Source organism: Octopus sinensis, linkage group LG4 (genome assembly GCF_006345805.1).
Source record: "Octopus sinensis linkage group LG4, ASM634580v1, whole genome shotgun sequence".
Lineage (NCBI taxonomy): Eukaryota > Metazoa > Mollusca > Cephalopoda > Octopoda > Octopodidae > Octopus > Octopus sinensis.
This window is the reverse complement of record NC_043000.1, coordinates 81,793,783-81,819,259: the sequence shown is the minus strand read 5'-3', so window position 1 is coordinate 81,819,259 and position 25,477 is coordinate 81,793,783. Positions and strand designations below refer to the sequence as shown.

The 25,477-nt window shown below is 36.3% G+C and overlaps 1 protein-coding gene across 3 annotated transcripts in view; it reads left to right on the top strand.

The window, feature by feature from the left end:
• LOC115210952 overlaps positions 1-25,477 on the top strand; it is a 157,602-nt gene that overhangs the window by 3,238 nt on the left and 128,887 nt on the right. The gene's annotated exons all lie outside the window — the stretch shown is intronic.

Below are 25,477 nucleotides of genomic sequence, written 5' to 3'. Positions count from 1 at the left end.
GCTGCTTCAGATGACATAATACCATCTTTAAAAGGGATAACACACTGAGTCTGACGTGATGGTTGCCACTGGAATGTCTTCAAGCTTTGATTTTGCTTGTTCTCGACTGACACAACAGTAGCAACAACATTGACCTTTGATGTCTTGTCAATAATTCTTAAAACAACTGTTCGGCGAGTTTAGTCGTGTGTTTCCTGATCAAAATGGATTAACAGCCTTCTCTCTATTGTCACACTTATCAACTGGTTGTTGTTGTTTAGTCCCAGGATAGCCGTTAGCTTACATCAAATCTATTGACGAAATTTCATCTCAGTTTTTAATTCCATTTCTTTTTGAGAAAATGTTTTATCATACAAGAATAATGAAAGCGAACGGATATCAACAATAATAAATGGTTGTAATAATTGTTATCAAGGAATTCTAATTTAGGTCACAAAGTCACATATTTTGAAGCAGTCAACAATTATATCGACTGATCCTACAGCTCGACTGCTATATTTATCGATCCCTGGATGATGATAGGCAAAGTCGACCTTGGACAAACTCGAACTCCGAATGTAAAGGGCCGTAATACTCAATACTGCTAGTCTACATTAAGAATAATAATAATTCTGATCTTTGGCCTGTAATTCTGAGGCGAGGGGAGAGGAACGTCGATTACATCGATCCCATTATTCAACTGATATTTTATCGACCCCGAAAGGATGAAAGACAAAATTAATTCCGGTGGGATTTTGAATTCAGAACGTAAAAGGACAGGAGAAATGTTCGCTCTATCGATTCTGGCAGCTTAATAATAATTCTTTCTAATTTTGATAGGAGGGGGCGAGTCGATTACATCGACCTCAATATTTATCAGAATAAATAGATAATACGGCACTTTTGAGTGGAGCTGGTTGTTTGATGCCGTCAATTCCAGTACTTGTCTGTTCGTTTATTTCATTGACTCCAAAAGGATGAAAGACGAAGTTGACCTAATGATTCTAATATTAGAATTATTAAGCCCAAAATTTAGAAAAGGAGGACGAGTCGATTGGTAGTTTATTTTATCGATCCTGCAGAAATGAAAGGCGAAGTTGACTAGGATTTCTAATAGTAACGAAGACAGTAATATTTAGGAGAGAACAGGGGATCGGAGTTACGTCCCCTTACAGTCTGGGTTCGAATCCTAACGAAGACTTTGTCTTAACTTTCATCTAGTTCTATGTGCGCTGAAGCGATTTCATCGCTTGTTCCCTTCCGTAAAATCTATCAAAGATTTGGTTGTTGGATTGTTGATTATGCTATTTTAGCAATGGACGCTCTGAGGATTGTCTTCAATTCTAGAGAGGGATTCATTTGAACAAATAGCATCGAACAAAAAACTGAGTAGCAACGGATATGAATTCACTAGTTTCGTATACTCACACATAATCACCGCCCCCCACACTCATTACAGTTATATTGTGAACTAGCGTGCTTTCGTTTGTTAATCCAAAAACAGGTGCGTGTGTGTATATATATATATATATATATATATAATATATATATATATATACATACATACACACACGCTCGTGTGTGTATATAACATGCATACAACGAGCGTACGCATTACGAATAACAGAAAATTTTATAAATTCTGCAAATGAGAGATGTCAGTCGTTTAAAGTGAATTACAGTGGCAAATTAGAACAAAGGAAACGAAAAGTCAAATGCGAAAATGACGTTTAAAATAGAAAAAGTGAAATGCATAATGGAAATTCTGAAAACTGTTGAGCGAACGTTGACACCTGCTGAAATGAAATTTGGTTATAATTCCTAGTTAGGAATGATCAAAGAATGTGCTGCTGGGATAAAGACAGACAGCAGCGAATGTTCTGGGTTCGTAGGAACAGAGAATAAAAGTGTTGTCCGAGGGTGGTAGCAGCAGCGGAGATTCTTGTTTAGCCCTTCATCAAAAGCATTCCAGCTATGATCACCCTCGTTATTTTTTAAAAATTAAATTATAATGCATCCAGAATTACATTATTCAGTGTGTCGTTGTCACCTATTCTAAAACTGTAGGGATGGAGGTTTGCCTGTTTGTAAGCGAGCAGGTCGTCGACCGTCCGTAGGGAGGTTCCCTCGTCAACAGCTGTGGGTGGTTGGTTAGACGTACAGGTGGAGACTGATTGAGGGTGGATAAAGGGTGGTGTAAGTTGCTACAACAGCAACTGCTGTTCTTGCTGCTGCTGCAGGCTGACGAGACGTGGAAGAGGATGGACGTGTGGTAGACAGGTGAATAATTTCTCATAGACACCGCCCTTAATAATAATAATAATAATGATGATGATGACAATGATGATCATTTATTTTAATAATAATAATGGTAATGTTAGTAATTTCAAATGTTCGTACAAGGCCAGCAATTTTAAGGAGACGGGTAAGTCGATGACATCGATCCATTACTTGACTGGTAGGGCCCATCTTATCGAGCCCGAAAAGATGAAAGGCGAAGTCGACCAATAATAATACTGATGATGGTTTAATTTAGGCACAAAGTCAACAGTTTCGTGGGATATGGCTTAATCGATACTATCGACCCTAGTACTTCTCTGATACTTTAAATCCGATAGAATAAAAGGCAGGATTTGCAGTTAGAAATCTGTTTCTACCACTCCATTGCCTTTGATAGTAATAATTTATATTTTCCACGATAATAACTTGACCTTTGGAATGACCATCATAGTCATTGAGTTACTGTTACACCTGCCGATGAGAGGCGTTCCAGCCGTGACCATTTTGTCCTTCAAACATAGAATACATCTAGATAGGATCACATAAACCGATAAGTCCTTTTTTTTTTTTTATTATTTAAAGCTAGTATAGTGTTGAGGGAGATTTGTCTGCTATTTCAAACATGGCGAATTACAATTTAGAGACTCCATCGTTGGCTCTATCGAGCTGTTGTAGTGTGTGTGTGATAATAATTAGAACTGTGTGTGTACATATTTTCTCACGGCATTAGGGGTAGTGTCTTAGTTGCACCGCTACAGGTGTTTCTGAATGTTTACATCTAGTTTTGTTTGTGTATGTATGTATACACACACAAGATTTACGTACATGTTTATTTATAAACATTAAATTCGTCTATATATGCGTGTCTGTATGTTGTGTATTGTATCTTTACATCTTCTCTCTCTCTCTCTCTCTATATATATATATATATATATATATATATATATATATATATAATCAGTGATTTGTATATGCGTGTCTGCATGTACTCACCCTGTATGTCTATGTATGTACACACATCGACTAGTCCAGTGTATTGTGTGTGTAAACAGGCCAAACATGTTGATAAATGTGTTATGTAGAGAGAGAGAAAGAGGAGGGGGCAAGAGTTAAAAGAGAAAGTCCATCAGTTGTGGTGGAACCAGGCTAGCTTCCTTTTATAATTCTATATTTAACTCGCTTTCCCTCCGTCTCATTTTTTAGCTCTGCCTTTCGCTCTCGTTCTATTTTCGCCCCTCCCTTATCTCTAACACACACATACACACTCCTCTATATATTGTATACAATTTTTCTTATATTCTACGCATACACGAATGTTCTGCTACACATACACTCACATAAGTGTGTATATACATATACATGCCGTCCGCTTTCCTTTATGTCTCCTCTACCCTCTTCCTGTCTCCTGTTCTATATCTATGTCAAACTCTCCCCCTTATCCTACATCCGTGTCGTCTCCTCCCGTTTTTCTCTCTCTTGCTCTATATTTCTACCTTCTCTCTCTCTCTCTTTGTCCTACCCTTTCACTGTATATATTTGTCTTTCCTATCACATTCCTTTTCTTTTCCTTTATTCCCTTGACAAATTCGTACACTCACATATACACACACGCACATTTCTGTATATAAGTATACATATAAATATATACTTTTATACACTCAGGCATTCGCGCGCGTGTATATATATATATAAATATACGGCGATCTGATTGCCAAATATACATACACACGCACATTTCTGTGTGTGTGTGTATATATATAATGCCTGTATGTATAAGTATATATTTATGTATATGCGTGTACAATGCTATATGCTCCTAGTAAAATTGTGCACACAATTATAAATCGTCGGTTGGGATTCTTAAAACTTCGCCCTTACACGAATGATGATAATGCTTATATATATAAAAGAAGAAAATGGAGATTGGGAAATTAATTGAAGCTCTAATTGAATTTGTATATATATATATGTGTGTGTGTGCTAATAATTATGTATTCATTTTGTGTGTGTATTGCAGACTACTATAGACGTACAGGAAATCAGTTGTATATGCATCCCATAAGAGAGGAATACATACATAGTAATTCACTATGTGAATGTGTGTGCGTGTATGTACATACATACTCACACACGTACTGGTTATTTATATATACACTGTTGTGGTTTAACCCCTTAGATCATCTCTGACTGACCACACTTGTAATTAGATGTTCTTGCTGTCCTGTCTTTATAAACTTACTGAAACATCTTAGGTATAGTTTCGGGTAATTTGGCTGCTATTTCTAGCAAGTTTCAGCTATCATATCTATGTTTATAGACTTGTCTGTAAGTGTGAGTGTGTATCTATATCTTTTCTCTCTCTATGTATATGTATACACACGCACATAGAAAGAGAGAGAGAGAAAATATATGTACATATGTGCATGAATGTATCTACGTGTGTCCATATTTATGTATATATATATATCTGTCTACAAGGTGGTGTCCTAGCATGGCCGCAGTCAAATAACTGAAACGATTAAAAGAAAACAAATGTGTGTGTGAATGAGTGTTTTTTTGGTTAATCCCCAATTCAGTTACAATCTAGTAGACCTATTATCAAAGTGTATTATGGCCTTGACATCTCGTCTTGTGAGGGTTATGTAATGAACTACACACTGACATATTCTGTTTTTATATAAGACTCTACGCTTTGATTTTGTTGGAGATTTTACTGTTATTTCCAGCAGCTTTTGCTCATTATCTGCCAATGTGTATGTCTGTGTTAGTCTCGCTTGTAGCGTGTATTTCTTAATGTACGTGTGTGTATTTATGTAATGAGTATATATTTGTGTATATATAACATTGGGGTGTAGTATCGGTGTGGAATCAATGAATAAATTCTACCACAAGGTATTGAGTATTTTTTCCTTTCGTTTGTCACACACTGTTTCATGTTTGTACTTAACGATATAGTTAGTTTCCTCTTCTCAATATATGGTATCCTATATACAGTGTGTAAACCATGTATTTGAGGGTAATCTGTATACACGCGCGCGCGCGGGCTTGAATTTACTGGGAGAGTATTTATATACTTCATGCATATATTTATTTATATGTATTCACTTTTACATGCACATACGCTATGAATGTATATAAACTTATTACGTGCTGGTGGTACCCAGGTATAGAATGGATTTTTACCACCTCTTCCCTTGTATCTATTAATACCTGTTATATTAATCAGTGAAAGTAGAACTATGTAGTGATATATGGTAAGGCCTCGGTATATAATCACTGATATGGAGGTAGATAGCTGGGTAAGGACTGGCAACTGTAGTTTGAATATAGCTTGGGTGGTAGTAGATGCAGATGAGGAAGAGAGAGATAAGGTGGCCTGATTAAAAATACACTTAGATAGTTTGGTAGAATAAGTCATATGCAGATAAACTGTTGAAATATAGGCTGGTTAAATAATGGTATATATGGATCATTGACTCGTAGAATGTACATATATGTGAATAGAGTGGTTCTGTTGACATCTGGTTAGTCTCTGGCAGGAATAGATGCAAATGAATAGATCGGTTAAATATAGACAGATACGTATAGATAGCCTGGTAGAATAGACGTGTGGTAAGAATAGAAGGATACGGATAAATAGACTGGTTAAATATGTATAGATGTATTTGTTAACAGATATAAGTGGGTAGATGGCTGTATGGGTAAGTTAGATGGTTAGATAGTAGGTTGGAAGCAAAATACAGATTTCTAATTGGAATGCTACATGGATAAAGGTAATATAGATCTTAGATGATAAACACAAATAGCTAAGTAGGTTGATGTAGTTGTGATGGTGGTGGTTATATGGAGGATTGATCGGATGTGAAGGTGTTAATTATGCCACCTTCTCTCCCTCCCTTCCTTCCTCACACTTAGCTACTGCTGCTGCAAGCCGGTAAAAGACCGTTTGTTCTTTGTTCCTTACACCCCCTCCACTCTCCCTCTCTCTCTCTCTGGCTGTCTCGTCTGTCTCTTGCAGCAGCAGCAGCTCTCTAGCTCTGGAGTCTTGTCTGGAGAATTTTCCTTGGCTGTTCTTGTCTGATTCTCTTCCGTTCCACCACCACCCCTAGTTTTTATCAGCATCACGGTTGCTGTCATCATCACCTCCACCGACTCCCCAAAAGTTTGGGTTGGATGTAGATTGGATGAAGATTTTTTCGAGGGAAGACAATTGGGATAGCCCCTGCCTCTTTTTTTACATTATCTTCCTCCCTATGTTATACGTTCTTCTTCCACCTTCACCACTCTGTTTATCTTCCCCCACTTCATTTGGATTGTCTTTGTGACTAGCCATTGCTATGAACGGACTCCCAAGAAATAGCCATTTTTGAGACATGCTGAGGTGATGGTTGTGAATTGAGGCTGGCAGCATCGCTTTCACGTTCCTTCCTTTTCCACTCTCATCTAACATTTTGCTGAGGCTAACTTCAGTTTGATGATGGCCTTATGTGTTTATAAAAACACATTTTCTTGTCTCATGTATTGAGAAGTAGATTCCATGGATGATTATTTTGGACTGTCTGTCTCCGCTTTTTCATTTCAATTTATATTCTTTTTCTACAATATATACACGAAGAAGAAATGATTTGGGTTAAGAGAATTAGAACCAATCATATATGCATACATATACACACACATGTATACTTATGTCCGAGTACATATGCACCTATGCAAGGACATAATATTATGTATGAATATGTTTGTGTATTTTGATGTATACACAAACTCGCATACATACTAGCTGGGATTTAACACTTATACGTTTAATTAGTGACAAAATATACCATTCACATACGTTAGTAATCACTTAAGTACAAACTAAGTTATCTGTATTTCAGTGTGTATATTTTTTGTTGACAGGGTCTCCAATTTCCACAGCTTTATGAGAGCATAATATGCAAACGTGTTAACAAGCAGTCAAGAATTAACCATCCTCCGTTTTTCTTTCTTTTTATCATTATTTTGGATTACATTGTCCTCCCATTTTAAGAAGGATGTGATTTGAAGGAAGTTGATTGCTATTTCTACTAGATTGAACAACTGCACATAGGCTTCCCTACACTGAAATTTCGAAACACCAGTTGCAGCTGGCTTTTTGCTTTCTGAGGAAGTGGATAGCATAGGTTGAAAGGCAAAGAATATCACAGTCTCACCCCTTCTGTCCTTTGTAAAATCAAAGCCCCACCCCAATTCATATAGGCATGTAAATACGCATTCATATTTGAGCGTGTAGGAATGTATGCAAATATACATGTATATATATGTTTATATATATATATATTTGCGTACACATACACTTAGCTGCATCATGAGCAGGTACTTTTTACTAATAATCTTGGCGTGAAATTGTCTGTGGACACCTGCTGGATGGTCTAATGCATGTAATTCACAAGTTCTAACCTTGACACTGATTCTGCCCGTGGGTTATACTAAGAGCACCGGGGTTTGTGGAACGCGCAGCCATTTATTCTATAGCTTATGTTATTGATATACGTGCAGATGTATGTGTGTTCTGTATGGAGACATGTGTGAATGTATAATATTTATGAATGTCGATGTGTAGCGTTTATAGCTGTATTGGTGTTGGTAGTGTGTATGGACGTGTATGTACATTTTAATGTGTAAGTGTTTATATGGATGTCTAGACTACTTATCAATTGCCTTTACACTTTACCAGTTCTACGTGGTTAGGTGTAAAAATCTCTTTCGTACAGCGGTTCTGTATGGTGTAAACATTCTTATTCTACACATAACTCAGGTACCATTGCTATTATGTAGTTAGTGTTATAACTGTTTATTGACAGAAATCTCAGTAGTAGTGGTGGTGGTAGTAATCTTTTGTACTATAGGCACAAGGCCTGAAATGTTGTGGGAAGGTGGGCTAGTCGATTACATCGACATCAGTGCTCAATTTTATCGATTCCTAAAGGATAAAAGGCGAAGTCGACCTCGGCGGAATTTGAACTCTAATAATAATAATAATGTTTTAAAGTTTGGCCCAGGGTCAACAGTTTTTGAGAGGAGGGCACAGCCGATTACTTTGATCCAATATTTGACTGGTATTTATCTTATCGAGCCCGAAATGATGAAAGGCAAAGTCGAGCTCGGTGGAATTTCAGCCAATAATAATAATGATGGTTTCCAATTATGGCACAAGTTCAGGGTAGAGAGGAGAAGTCAATTGCATCGAACTTAGTACATAACTGGTACTTATTTTATCGACCTCGGCAGAATTTGAACCAATAATAATAATACTACTTGTTTTTGATTTAGGTACAAATCCAGCGAATTTGAACTAAGTCGATTACATTGACCCAAGTAGTTGGCTACTACTTGATTTTGTCGACTTCGAAAGATTGAAAGGCACAGTTGACTTTGAGATTTGAGCGCAAAACAACAACAACAATAATAATAATAATGAGAATCGTAATAATAGTAACAATATTTGGCAATATTGAGAAGTTGATAAATATTGAAAAATCGATATTGATTATGTAAAAAATGAAAATCAATAATTGTTGAAATAGAAAAAGAACATTAATGAGGATGAGGAATAGAATAGGGAGCAATAATAATAATCTTTCTACTTTAGGCACAAGAGCTGAAATTCTGGGAGAGGGGGTAAGTCGATCTCATAGAACCCCAGTACTTGACTGGTACTTTATTATCGACTAAAAGGATGAAAGGCAAAGTAATAATAATGATGTCCCAAAATTTTACATCGATCATTATATGACTGGTACCAATTTTATTGGGATATGAAAGGGAAAGAATAATAGAGGGTGTCACAAGAGCTACAGATAAGACATGACTAGCAAAAGGAGTTGGGAGTGTTTAAGGGCTATATCTTGTGTGTGTGGTGTGTGTACGCCTGCAAATTATAAATATATATGAAGTTCCTCACACAAATATAACTCACCTATGCATGTATTGTTCCTTTGTATATCAGTACGCCTAATATACACTTTCGTGTATAAGTATACACACTCAGTAAACTCACTGATGCATTCATATACATACCTTTACTCACATACACATGCACACACAATACATACACTCGTGCATATATGTATACACATTCTACATCTCGAATATACACGGACACTCACTCACTCACACATAACGTTTACTTGCATGTATACACAATGTACTCCTGTATGAAAAATACCACGATAACACTATAACAATAAAAATACATGATGGAGAATATATTAATAAAAAGATAAAACAATATTAGTTAATTACAATAAGAAAAAAAAATATTAGCTACTATATGATAAGAGAGAACAAATTGTTCTAATTTAGAAGCAAGGTCAGATATTTTTCGGGTTAGACTGTTAATGTTGCTGTGTCCAGTTTTTCACTAGTTGTGTGTGTGTATGTATATTATATATATATATAATATATATATATATATATATATATATATATATATATATATATATATATAATCGCCCCACCCCCACTAGAAGGATGACAGGTAAAGTTGAATCTGGCACAATTTGAACTAAAGCAAGGCTTTGTATGTTGCTCTTCCGATTCTCTTAGCCATAGAATGAATGGTTTTTGCCTTGTGCCACAAGGACAACGAAATAAAAGTAACAATAACAAAACTAATAATAGATCTGTTATAGTGATGACGATGATGATGATTGTATTACTATATTGATTAGTAATAAATTGTTTAATTGCTCGACAAAAAATGAATAGAGAGGGAGCGATAGAGACTGTGTGTGAATGTGTTCTAGAGATACACACGCACACCTTCGTGTTACATACATAATACTTATTACCCATCTGTGTATTTATATTTGTAGTATTTGTATATATAATTCGTTTTTATGTGTGTGTATGTATATACTAATTTTTGGGTACTTTCTTATGCTAAATAATATTGATCATTTTATATGCATATGCATTGTGTCTGCATGCATTATGTATGTATGTATGCATGCACTTAACACTCTGTATCTTTATGTCTGTATGTGTTTATGTAATGTCTGTGTATGTATGTCTATACCTGAGTATGAATGTATATTGCAAAATATATACATACAAGGATATGAAAGCAGAAAGAGGTGTCATCGTTTGCACATTATATACATATCAACCACAATGATTACAATATTTTGCCAGGTTTTACTATTAACATTAAAATAATAATAATAATAATATCGTTTAATATCCATTACATTTTTGTATAGGAAAAAATGTAAATACATTGGAATATACATTGGCGCGCGCGCGCGATATATGGGGCGGAGGAAGAGAAGGTATGTGAGTGGGCAGTGTAGATGTTTTCAACATTGTGTTAGATAACTTCCACCCTTATTAATGAAAAGGAAGAAAGCTATAATTCTTTTGTAATCTATTAAGTGTTGATATTAATGATAAAAAGAAATGGCATAAAAAAAAAAGTTTCTTAAATGTCTTTGTGCAAATTTGTGTGTGTGTGTGTGTCTATATATCATTATATATATATATATATAATTGGTGAATTGAAGAAATGGAGCTGAACGCAGATTGAACAGAAATCGTTTTATTTCATTCTACACGTGTTTCGAAAGGCACAAATTACCAAAATCCGATTGAATAATGGGACCATATTTTGATTAATCTACTACAAGGTTATTCATCTTTCTATTTCACATTATATATATATATATATACATACATACACATGCATACGTACATTATTTTGGTGTGTGCGCTTATAAGTACACACATATATATATATGTATATTTACCTCTCTGTGTGTGTTTCATGTGTATTTTTTGACTGCCTTGATATCATGGTTGTATGTCTATGAGTGTACATACAATGTATGCGTGTATTATGTATTTTGTGTGTGTGTGAAGGAAAAAAAAGCATTAATTAGGAATTACGCGAAATAGTAAAATATTCTTTAATGGTGACAATGACTTCGAAATTTCACCAAAACTAGCTTTTTCCAAACTCACTCTCTTTATATATGTGTGTGTGTGTTCATACATGTGTGTGTATATATATATATATATATATACGTATACACACACTCACACTTGTGTGTGAATGTATGAAATTGATGTATAGCGTGTGTAGCATCTATTATTGACTTTATTCTGTGTGCGTGCGTGCGTGCGTGCGTGCGTGTGTGTGTGTGTATAGTGTTGTAGAGAAACTAGGCCAGTAGCAGCCTGGCTAAGGTTCTATCTGCGACTCCTCCCCCTTTTTTGCTTGGCAGTACTGCTGCTACCACGCCCTCCTACCTTCTCACTATTTCCATCTCTCATTACTACCACGCGTCACACAGCTGCTACCTTCACTGCTTCTTGCTGCTGACGCTGCCGCGAGCTGTCTACCACCGTTTTTACTACTACTGCTACGACGACTACTACTGACAGCAGCAGCAGTTCCATTTTCTACATGACTTACTGTGTCAGACGTTAGTTGGTGTTTGTTACTGTCTCACCCGGGGTCAACGACTTCAGTGTACACACACATATGTATGTCTGTGTGTGTGTGTGTATACATATATATACACACACATATACAGATATACACAATTACTATTATATATATATATATATATATATATCTGTATTACTCTTATCCATAACATTTCTTTCTCACACTCATTTTCTCATCCATCTCTTTTCTCAATTTTTGCGGACTTTCACCTTAACTACGGATAGGTGATAGAACTGGGTTCACTTAGCTTTTCATGCACCCCTAACTCCAACTATGGGAAGGGACAGTTAAGGCAAAAATAAAAAGCAAAACCATCAATCTTTAGAAGAAAAATGTCAATTTCATCTTGTACAAGATGAAGTACCCCTCTAAGGTCGACTGACTTTTCATCCTTTAGAAATAAAGTTACTTATGTACTGGGGCATATATAATCATCTTTTGTATAGATTCTATACCTTCCCCTTCTTAAAGAAGCTATTTTGCTGTTGAAAGTCATTAATGAAGAGGTTTTTTTTTGTGTTGGTACATTATTAGATAAAATAACTTGTAGTTATTAGTTATGTCCCTTTATCTTCTGACTTTCAATCCCACCGGTGCTTGAGGCTTCAAGTTTGCCTTTTGTTTTCTCTTAGTGCCTAAGAAGTAAAATACTAGTCGAATTATGCTATCAATTTTATCAGCTGTACCCACGTCTCCAAAATCTGTGGCTTTGACTAGAATCATTTGCATTATGTCTGTCTATTCATGTACACGTGTGTTTGTGTGCGTGTATACAAGTTTCCGTCGATAAAAAATTCGTTTCTACTCGCTACATTCTTAACCAACACATAATCGTTCGTTCGTTTACGTCCTTTTGTTGTTTTTCATGCTAGCATGGGTTGAGTGAATACTGAGGCATTGTTTTATTGCTAGCTTCTCTTCCTGTTGCTAACCTTTACCCGTTTTTCAAGTAACGTATTGTTTTTTATTCTACCCATCCTCGAGATTTCAGAATTATAAATTGTTAGCAGAGAATACCAACGAACGTCATTTTTTTTTTTTTTATTCAACGGTTTTCTTGTAAGGATGCAGAATGCAAACATGCTCACATACACATGCCTGCATACATACCAAAATCTGTGTGTGCGTAAGACTTACATATATGTGTGTATCTTTCTTTGTATGTGTGTACACACACACACACACACACAGAGTTTCTAAACGGATTCTATCTATCAATTTTCAAGACAAAGACCTCCAAAACTAAAGACATTGATGCCAATAACATTGCTTTTGATCAGTTTACATGCCAATGGCTGCAGGAAAAAACCATTTTAAGGAGAGAATTCCAGAAGGCTTGGAGGAAGGAATGGCTATAGTGATTAGTGCAGAGTCTAAGTGGGGTGGTTGATGAGAGAACACTAATGAGTCTGGACAGTCTGTTTAGATGTTGCAGTGGAAAAGGATCTCTGCTGTAACATTACTCAATAGGGTGAGTTGTTTGGAGATGAGGGTGTCCCTCCAGGTCAAGCTACTATTTCTCTGCATTGAGAATTCTGAGCTCCAGTTTTACAGACATGTGATTAGTGCTTAGATGTTGCAAGAAAGAATCAAGATGGATTCTTCAAACCAAGCTAACCTGCAGAAGACCTAGGGGTAGGCCAAGAATCAGATGATTAGCTGATATCTATAATCTGAATTGGTTACACTCAGGAATCCAGCTGAAAATTGTAATGACAGTTGCTTCTGATTGATCCTGTGAAAGAAGTGCTTGAGGACTCTACTCTCCACTACCCTCCTAAGGATAGTGGGCAATGAAGATGGATAGCTAAATGGGTGGATGGATAGAAAAGACATAAGAGATAGTACATCTGTTGGCCAGAGGTTGGGGTGTGTTTGTGAATGACCTTGTAACAATCTCTCTGGCCTATCTTAGGATATGGTCTAAGACAGTGTTTCCCAACCTATTCTCCCCCAGGCCCCACTGCATGTGGATGATGCTTAGATATTGAATGTTATAGAAATATCATATGCATCAGTGAGCATTGTGGGAGGTGATGGAAGTTAGGGGCAAAACCAAAGTGTGTATCAGAGAGGCAGCCTCATCAACAGATACTGTGATTGCACAGTCTGACAGGAAGCCACTGAGTCAAAAGATGTGAAAAAGGAGCTCATAGGTTGGTAGCTTTGATTAGAGATTTATCTGCTACTAGGCTGATGTCAAGAACAATACTGCTTTTGCTAAATTTCTTAAGGGCAAAGGCCCACTGGTGAATGATGTAGAAAACTAAGTTCCCAGTATATATAGCGTCACAAAAGCCATTACTGATAGTCACTGAGAAGAGAGATACAGTTTCAAAGAAGTTTGTTGCTTATGGCCATCTTCATCAACTTTGAGATGTTGGAGTTGACTCTGATAAGGCAGTAGTAGTTGGCTGCGTCACTGTTATACCCTTCTTGGAAATGAGATGCACTGTAACCTCTGTTAATGTATGTATTTACTCCATTGCATGTATAAGTACTTTGCCTCTCATTTGTATATTCAAACATTCTATACACACCCACATATGTATGTATGTGTGTGTAGATATATATATATATATATATATATATATACAAACACACACACATGTATGTTTACCAAATTTCTTACAAATTGCTTTATTTATATCAAAGCTTCTTTTGAGATTCTCATTTTCAATTCAGTACTTCCTTGTCAGGTCAGCTTTGTAGCATGTGCAGAATAAAAATTTATTTTATTGTCATGACTTTCAGTCCAGTTTAATGTCTTACACATACTAAGAGTTATTATAGTTGGGAAAGGGAACATCCTCCTCTTCACAACTGTAATAGCTTTTAGTATAACACTGTATAAGTATGTGTATGCGTATATATATATGGCATGAATGTATAGTTGAGAAGTTAGTTTTCCAACCACATGGTTTGGAGTTCAGTCCCACTGCATAGTGTTTTGGGCAAATGTCTTCTGCTTTAATATCCTTAGGTTGATCAAAGCCTTCTAAGTGAATTTGGTTGACCAAAAGAATGAAAGAAGCCCATTGTGTTTGTATATGTTTGCTTTTCTTCCTTTACATTTGCACTCTATGGCAGCCACTGTGAGCAGTGTTGTCAACACTTTTCCTGTTAACTTGTTTGCTTACTTTGCACCCATCCTTGTAAGCATGTCAAGTAAAAGATCTGTTAACTTGAAAATAACAGTTAACAATTAGTAACTTGAAAGGTATCTAGTTGTAAAACAATGCATCAATATATTTGGTTAACCCATACAAGCATGGAAAAATGGACATGAAAACGAATGAATGATAATCGTTTTACACCTACTTTCCTATGCTGACATGACTTGGATGGGTTTTCTGAGGCAATTATGATTGGATGCCCTTTCAGTTGCCAACACTTGTAAGAGGTGGCTAATAGGGTTGGCAACAGGATGGGCAAACAGTTTTAAAATGGTGATTTAGAAAATCTGTCCAATTTATGCCAGCATAGAAACAGCAGACATAAAAATGATATTATATAAGGTTAGATGATTTTACTCATTAATTTTAATTAACACCAAAGGACACTTCTGTGCTGATAACTTGGGATTAAACAACATAGCCCTTTGTCATTTGTCAACCCAGGGTTAACACTGTTTAACGATTATAAATTTTGTTAATTGAGGGTAAACATTATACAACAATCAACATATTGTTAGTTCACATGATCATGTGACCAATCAGGCTATCAGATGTTGTTATATGTTGATGGGCACAATGTGTTTTGCCTTGTTTTAGCCTTCAAATGACACCACCCCGCTGGTTAGGCAAGCGGGCCAACATTCCCCACTGATCAAAAAGGGGGACTGGAGCAACATGAAATTGCTCAAGAACCCAACACGCTGTCCAATCAGGGATCCAAACCCATAATCTAGTGATAGTGAATGCAACATCCTAACCGCTAGGCCATGCACGTTCACATATTGTTAATTAACCCTGTTTATACTACAGTGCTTATCCTAAATTCACCTCATACTTATGTCCGTTTATTACATAGTGTTTTCCTAGGGTTAACAGATATTGTTAGTTAACCCTGGGAAAATACTATATAATAAATGGACATAGATGAGTTGAATTTAGGATAAGCACTGTAGAACAAACAGTTGGAAGTGTCATTAACTAACCAAGAGTAATAGTATACAGCTACTGGCATTGGTATTAGTTATATTTCACTCAGATCTATTATTGTTGCATGGGGAAAATTTCAAATTTAGAACCATTCTGGTCTGACTCCAGACAGGTACTTTCAGTGCAAGCTCTCCTCCTCACTTTGTCTTTCTGTTTTGTTTGTACAAGACTCCAGTCTCAGGTACACTGTTTGGAAAGAAAACAAAACAAAAAACAAAAACGAAAGATAATGTGGTTCCAACTAGAATGTCTGGTGTTTAGCTGCTGAATCAGAGCTGAGTAGGGTCTCAGTGGTAAAAATGTTCTTTCTTTTATTGTTAACTGCACGTCAGCATAGCTAGAGTGTGTACTGCTCAGGGGAGACCTTCAGTTTGCTGCCCCTGGGCCCCTACAAAAAATACATATTGCCTACTGCAGACCCAAAAGTGGTGTTGCCCAGGTTGGGCTACCCCCCTCCACCCCCCTCTAGCTACATTAGTGCTTCTGCATAATACCTATTTTACTGGGAAAAAACAAAAGTGACATCATGAATTCTTATTCCTTTTTCTGCTGTGTTACTAATGACATCTGCCCACTCTCTGTAGAGCAGACATTACCAAATATGTTTGATCAGTTGAATCTATACAATTGCATTCATTGCTCTTACAACATCTTTAAATGCAACCATCATATGGTTCCTGCATTTTACAGAGTCCATTGCTGCAACTAGACACTTTGTTTTCTCCTCACCCATATGATTCTTGCTGACATACTTATAGTTCTGATTGGGTAATGGTTACATCAGTGTTACCAGTCTGGATAGAGGCCCTTCAAAGCATTGTCCTCTTTACACATATGTATTGTTATGAAAATGTTGATAATATGAAATATATGCAGTGATGGAATTGTTGATAATGATGAAATTATTAAGGATAAAATCTTGTGTAATTTTGTAATGTAAATTTCCATTATCAGTGTCATCAATCTTAGAATGTGATCTGCAAAGATCAAGGACACTGCCCCCCCCCCTTCTATATCAATACAATTGTTATTGACATGGTGGGTTGTGTTGACGTTGTTAGTAATAATGAAATTGTTAAGACTAAAGCTTTTGAAACTCCATATTAATCAAGCCATTGTATAATTTGCACCACACAGATTACTTTCACCCCTTCTATCAATCTTGCTAAGCTGAGAGAGTGGCCACTGCCACTTTTTACTGCTGCTTCTGACTGGCTTATATATAAATAAAATCAATTTGTGTTTTTAATGAAGATTACCCCATGTTTATACTGGATGCTGTGGCTATAATCTAGTACTTAAATTTTCATAACTATATTTCAAACAAGGCTACATTGCTTATGTTTTCCAGTCGAGTTTTGGAGATAATTAATAAATTGGAACAGAGTGGGTGGTTATTAATTCAATTAACATTTTTATATTCTGGTATTTAATGTGTTGTTTGGGACATTGAAGGAAACATTAACAGGCAAAAGAAAGCCTATAAATGAGCCTGAATGTTGTTGCTCAGCATTCTAGAAATAGCAGCCAAAAAATACTAAGATTATACCCACTCTGTTAACTTTAATATGAAGGGTATGCTGGATAATATCATCAAAGAGATACTACCTGAATAAAACCAAAATAAGGGCGGGTTATGACTAGAATAGCTTTAATCGAACATCTACTGGATTTGGGTAAACATAGGACTTAGTGTCTGTTGGAATTATGACACATCTGATAAGTTTTTAAACAAGATTTTAATATCCATATTAACACGTTGATACTTAGATGGTGCTAGTCTTCATGTGATCACTGTTTTAAAGACAAGACTTTTTTATAAAGAGATATTGCTTAATTCATTAAGTCCAGTAACAAAATAATTTTCTTGCTCATTGTCAGTCCAGTTTACTTCATGATTAGTAATGAAGTTTAGAAAAGATTAAGATATCTTTTACTTTTTATTTTTTACTTGTATCTCTCATTTGACAGTGGTCAAGCTGGGGCACCATCATGAAGGGTACTAGTAGAACAAATTAACCACCCCAGGACTTATTTTTTAAGCTTATTACTTATTCTATCAATCACTTTTGCCGAACTGCTACATCACAGGGATATAAACACACCAACACTGGTTGTCAAGTGGTGGTGGGACACACACACACACATATATATATATATATATCATCATCATTGTTTAATGCCCATCTTCCATGCTAGCATGAGCTTCTTTCAGTCTCTAGCTACTAAATCCACTCATAAGGCTTTCATCAGCCTGAGGTTATAGTAGAAGTCACCAAGATGCCATACAGTGAGATTGAATCCAGAATCATGTGGTTGGGAAGCAAGCTTCTTACCACACAAACCCTGTCTAGCCTATGAAAAAAAAAACACTTTTTGCTTGTAATTTTTTGTTTCCCTATTAATTTAGCTAATTTCTAAAATAGTAATAGTTCTGCTAATTCTCCCTGGAAGGGAATTGGCAGAGTGGTGAACTTTTCCTTATGGTCTGAGTTCAAATCCTGCTGAGGTTGATGTTGCCATTCATCCTTCCATCGTTTATTAAAGTACCAGTTATATACTCAGGTAGTCAGTTTAGTTAGTTACCATTTGTGACCTTGTGTCCCTGTAAGAAATCACAATACAAAACTTATTTGAACTTGGAAATGCATTTGTCCTTATAAAGAATGTTATTGTGAACTGGACCAGTTGAAATAGGGACTTCAGTTCGTTCATGTATATTGGGAACCTACTGCTCATTCATACACATGCTCCCTCTCTACTTCATTCACTCACCCATACTCTCCCACTTTTTCATTCATGCACATTGCACACACACTCTGTTCACACTTTCATTCATCCACACTCTTATTCACACCTACACACTTTGTCTCATATTCTCTCTTTTCTTCTTCTCTCCTAACACTGAGCTCAGATACTACTGTTATTTGATACTAGAAATTCTACTACTACTATTAGTAACTTGGTGTCAATCTATTTTCTTCCGTATTAATCAGGGTCTCTTTGTTCTGTATTCCCTTGCTACTACCAACACAGCCTACCTCATCCCTCCTAACATCCACTCAACCAACCAGCCTCATACACACCTCACACTCACTGTGCATAGTCACACATCCACACAGATAACTCACAAATTTATTGATGCACTTACAGACACACACAAATTCATACATGTACACATGCAGTTCATCCATGTGTGCTCTTAACTCATGCATACACATATATAGCTCAAGAATAGACATGTACAAATCATGCACACATACATGCTTGTAAATGCAACTGGTACAGAAACAAATGTTATTATTCTATGGAACAGGGAACAAAAAGTCATGCACTGTTGTAGAGGTCAGCTGCTCAGTTGATGTGAATGCTTTGTCTAATGTTGTAAGAAAAGTTTACATCTATTGTGAAGTAATGCAAAACTTTCAGCTTTTGTATTGGGGTTATAGAGCTTTATTTGTCACTATTATCATAGATGCATTCGACTGTGTAACTACAGATTTGTATAAAAGCCTCAAAATTTCTGGGGGTTTCCCTGAAAGAACAAAGCAAACTGACTCATTTCCACTAAATCCAATCAATTAGCAATACAGTGAAGATTTGTAAAGTATGACCCCAAAAAAAAAGAAAAAAATCTGTTTGAATTTCCTTGACTGAACATATACAACAATCACATGCATACATTTGATGCACACACATACACTCTCTCTCTCTCTCTTGTACTAGAGAAGCCTACAATCCAATTATTACATGAATGCAATTCATAATATATGTATATATTATGTTTTCATAAATCCCAGGAACTGTCTCGACTAACAATAATAAAAAAAAGGTGGGGGTGCTACTTTGTTAGTGACCTGTTTGAATTTTGGTGAAAAAAATAAAAATTAATCACACAGGAAAACCCACATGCACATACGCACACAGACGCATACAAATACCCTGCTCTCCCTCTCTCTCATGCACACAGTCTTAGTCAACAGCACTTCTTGAATGGCATCAGTAATGGTATTTATTGGCTTGTGTGAATCACACACACATGCCAGCATGCATGCTTGCACATGCTACCATTCTACCTCCCCTGTCTTTTAATAAGAACCAAGTGATGTGAAGAATTGGTACACCACTTCATGTTCTCTCCCCCTCTCACATGCATTCTCTCATACTCACTTTCTTCCTTCACCTCATTTATTGCATATATTATGTAAATTACTTGTTGGTGGTGGCACTTGATGGAATTTGGTTGAGTTCTGCTTCCAATTAAAGTTCACATCTCCCATGCTTCCTTTCCTGCAGAATATAATAATAATGAGGATGAGGATGTTTCTAATTTACATACGAAGCCAGCAATTTTAACAGGAGAGTGTTGGCACCATTGACCCTGGTACTTGATTGGTACTTTATTTTCTAGATTGCAGAAGGATAGAGGACTGAACTTGGCAGGGTTTGAACTAAGAATGTGAAGACCTGGAACAAATGAATTTACCCAGTACTTTTTTTTTCAAGTCTGGTACTTATTCTATCAGTCCCTTTTGCTGAACTGCCAAGTTATGGTGGTGTAAACACATCAACACCAGTTGTCAAGCAGTAACAGGGGACAAACACAGGCACAATGCACACAGTTCCCATCTCCCAAATCCACTAATAAGGCTTAACCCTTTCGTTACCAACCCGGCCAAAACCGGCTCTGGCTCTGTTTTCATAAGTTTTGCATTGAAATCTTCCACCAAACCTTAGTCGCAATTTATATACCTAGCACTAGTTGAATGATAACTGAGTTATTTTACTAAATTCTTTGTTATATTTAAAATAATTGAAAGGAATGGAGAGCATCTCAAAATAAGTACAGTAACGAAAGGGTTAAGTTGGCAAGAGCTTATAGTAAGAGATACTTGCCCAAAGTGCCATGCATTGGGACAGAACTTGGAACCATATGGTTGGGAAGCAAGCTCCTTACCACACAGCCATGCCTGCACTTATTCTGTATATATTTTAGAACATCTCTGCTGTTCTACAATGTGGCAAATGTGATATTTTATAATTGTTCTCAGACAAGGTTGTATGGCATGAAGTTTGCTTCCTAACCATATGGTTCTGGGATCAGTCTCACCGTGCAGCACCTTAGGCAAGTGTCTTCTACTATATCCCCTGGCCAACCAAAGTAGATTTAGTAGATGGAAACCGAAAGAAGTCCATTATATATGTGTGTATATCACGTGATCACGATGTTACACATCGCTGGTCACAATGCGCTTCCCATTGTTTTAGCCTTCAATGACGCCACCCCACTGGCTAAGCGAGCAAGCCAACAGAAGAAAGAGTGAATGTTGTGGTGAAAGAGTACAGCAAGGATCACCACCACCCCCTGCCAGAGCCTCGTGGAGCTTTAGGTATTTTCGCTCAATAAACACTCACAACGACCGGTCTGGGAATTGAAACCGCAATCCTACGACCACAAGTCCGCTGCCCTAACCACTGGGCCATTGCGCCTCCATATGTGTGTGTGTGTGTGTGTGTATATATATATATATATATATTCACGCACACACATACATCATACATATATATATGTTGTGTGTCTTTGTGTTTTTCCCCACCACTGCTTGGCAACTGGTGTTGGTTTATGTTCCCATAACTTAGCAGTTCAGTCAAAAGGGAATGATAGAATAAGTGCAAGGCTTAGAAAAAACTAAGTACTGAGGCTGATTTGTTTAACTATAACTTTCAAGGTGGTGCACTAGCATATCCGCAATTTAATGGCTGAAACAAATAAAATGATTGAACAAAAAAACATACATATGTATTTGTCCCCCTGGCATTGCTTGACAACCGATGCTGGTGTGTTTACGTCCCCGACACTTAGCAGAGACCGATAGAATAGGTACTGGGCTTACAAAGAATAAGTCCCGGGGTCGATTTGCTCGACTAAAGGCAGTGCTCCAGCATGGCCGCAGTCAAATGACTGAAACAAGTAAAAGAATAAAAGAATATTATTATATTCTGAAATATCACTGCACCATTATTTGTTAATAATTCTGTGCTGATGTAAGCTACTGTATGGGTACCTGTTGATCAGGGATGACCATTTACCTACATCTGTATGTGCAGGCTTTGATAAGATTTTGCATTGGAAGACTGGTAGAATGGTGCAGATAAGTCTTTCCTTTCCACATCAATGATGTTGTTCAAGGGAAACATCACCACCTTTTAATGGATATAGCTTGGCACCTATGTTGTCAATGCAAAAATCTAGAACAGTTACCATAAGTTATTCTGTCTGGTACCCTTAGAGTTTTGCTAATCCACCTCTCCAGATTAGTACTTTTATCCTTTATTAACCTTAAAAGGATGACTGGTGAAGTTGAGTTTGGCAGGACCTGAACTGAAGGCAGGGAGCCAGAACAACACTGCAAAGCACTCTATCCAATGCTGTTATAATACTGCCATTTTGTCACCTTACATTGCTACAGTGTTGTTATGATGTACAGTAATATCTCAGTCATTGCTGTATCCAACATGGCATATTCTTTCAAGCTCAATATTTTGCTGTATATTTTTCAAATGAAATATCTCATATTTCTACATTCTGCACATACATATTGTAGTTACATGACTCAGTGGTTAAAGTATTGGGCTCACAATCATGAGGCAATGAGTTTGATTCCTGGACTGGGCTGTGTTGTGTTCTTGAGCAAGACACTTTATTTCACATTGCTCCAGTTCGTTCAGTTGTAGAAATGAGTTACAATGTTACTGGTGCCAAGCTGTATCAACCTTTGCCTTTCCCTTGGATAACATCGGTGGTGTGGAGAGGGGAGGCTGGTATTGATGGGCAACTACTGGTCTTTTACAAACAACCTTGCCCTGACTTGTGCCTCGGAGAGTAACTCTCAAGGTGCAATCCCATTGTCATTCATGACTGAATGGGTTTTTTACCTTTTTACTATATTTCATCAAGTTAGCAGGGAACCATTGGAATTCATTGAAATACCTATCACATCTCCCTAAAACAAATTATGCACTACTATCTTAAGAAAAAAAAAAAAAGGCAAGTACACATTGAGTAATGTAGCTTGGGATACATTTTCTTAATACAAAACAGGATAGTCATGGCTGGACTACTTTTGGTCAAAAGTCTACTAAATCAGAGCTACCCTGGGGCTGAACAAGAAGTGTATTTAGTATACAATCTCTTATATGCAAGCACAGCAGAAATATTGATTTTAAATTTTGGCACAAGGCCAGCAATTTCGAGAGAGGTGGGTAAATTGATTAAATTGACACCAATGTTCAACTGGTACTCATTTAATCAACCCTGAAAGGATGTAAGGCAAAGTTGACCTTGGCAGAATTTGAGCTCAGCATGTAAAGACAGATGAAATGCCATGAAACATTTTGCATGTCATGCTAATGTTTCTACCTTAAACACTACAGAGATATCAAGTGAAGAGATTCCTTTGAGTTTGGCAATCATTGCTGCTACTATGATGGCAGTAACAATATAATGAATAAATAATATGGTATATGTAAGTAAAATGCCCCTTGGTGGGATTTTGATATCTTTAGTTTGGGTTGATGTCTTCCTGTCTAATGCATACAGTATCCAGAGCCTTCCCTTTATATTTTTCTCCTAGGTCACCTCATCCTCCTCTTCCACTGAACAGGGGGTTGTATGGGAAGAATCTCTGTTTCCATGTCTAAAACATCATTTCCTGGTTTTCTTTTTAAAGAGATATGACTTTCCTTTGTTCTTCGACCTCTCTCCCATCACCAATTGCCTTGAGTGCATGAATACACACACACATACCATGCACACATAGATTCAGTTGCATACATACAGACATTTCCATGTTCAAAAGGTTATATATATGTTTATGTAAATACTGCATATAAAATAGGCATATAAATACATGTGTAAAATATGTATACACAGAATTATGCACGTGCACACACACATTTCATTTACTATTAAGGATCTTTTTGGTTGGAGTGTGGCCATACTGGAGTATAGCTTTCAAGCATTTAGATAGATATATTGACACCACTCCTTATTTTAATACTGTAATTTATTGATAATGTATGTTCGAATCAAAATTTCAGGATATAAACAAGCACAAACACATATATTGTGAATTTTTTTCCCATATCCTTTGGTATTAACAGAATTTATTTTTGACACTTCAATAATGGGTTTTACTTCGTGGAATTAAAAAAAAAATCAAGGACAGGAAATTAATTTAAAGAACAATTAAATTAGTGCATCAAATTAAAAACAAAAAAGGTTGGTTATAACTTCGCTTTTGTTTTATGAGTAGATTCCTTTGAAATCTACTGCAAAATGAAAGTATATAATAATATGCAATTATATATACATGCACACATGTATGTATATATAATGCCCATCCCCACATATCTTGTCTTGTTACATGAACAGTAACAAATTGTTTCTGGATTCAAGAGGGATGTTTCTGTAATCATTTGGTTTTTAGTTTATTTTTTGTATGTCAGTTTCCGATAAATTTTTTTTTTTTTTTATGTTGTTTTATTATATAGAACACTAGGGCAATGAACTGGCAGAATCATTGACATACCGGATAAAATGTTTAGTTTGCATTTCTTCTGGCTTGATGTTCTGATTTAAAATTGTGCCAAAGTCTATTTTACTTTTCATCCTTTTAGGGTCAATAAAATGAGTACAAGTTAAACACTGGAGTCCACTAGCCTCCTCCACACAAAATTTCAGGCCTTGTGCTTATAGAAAAGATTACATAGGGCTGTGGATTGGTTAAATTATTAGAGCAAGAAGACAAAATATCTGGTAGTATTTAGTTAATATCTCTTAGTATAATTTAAGTATACCTTTTCCCATATAGAACAAAGTTTTTTTGTTTTTTTTTTTACCCTACTCAACCAGGCAAACTGAAGCTGGGTTTGCATTCTTCACTTCAGTATCTTAACTACACCACTGCCAATGCTACTGCTAACTATTGTCTTCTTCTTTTCTTTGTGAATTTAATATCAGTAAATATTGTTGACCTGATAACCTAATTTGTGTTAAATCTTTTACTGCAAGGTTCTTTGTGGTCATTCACACTGCTTACACTATATATATATATATATATATATATATATATATATATATATATATGTTTGTGTGTGTGTGTGTTCCTGAGCCATGGAGTTTTAGGTTCAGTTCCACTGTACATGACCTTGGGTGAACATCTACTGTAGCTCTGGGCTCACTGAAGCTTTGTGAGTGGATTTGATAGATAGAATCATAAAAGAAGCCTTTTATGTGTGTGTATGCATATTCGTGTGTTGTTGGCACTTCTGTCAATAAATCATTCATTCACTTCATGTCTTTGAAGCTGTTTGGAAGAAGTGATCCCTTGCTTAAAAACTACACAAGATTAGCATCAGGAAGGGCATCTGGCTGTAAAACAATCCTTCAACATATCTAATCCATGTTTTCATGAAAAAGTAAAAAAAAAAAAAAATGAACATGTATCCATACATAAATAAATATGTAACCACAGATGTGTGTATATACTTTGTAGGCCAGTTT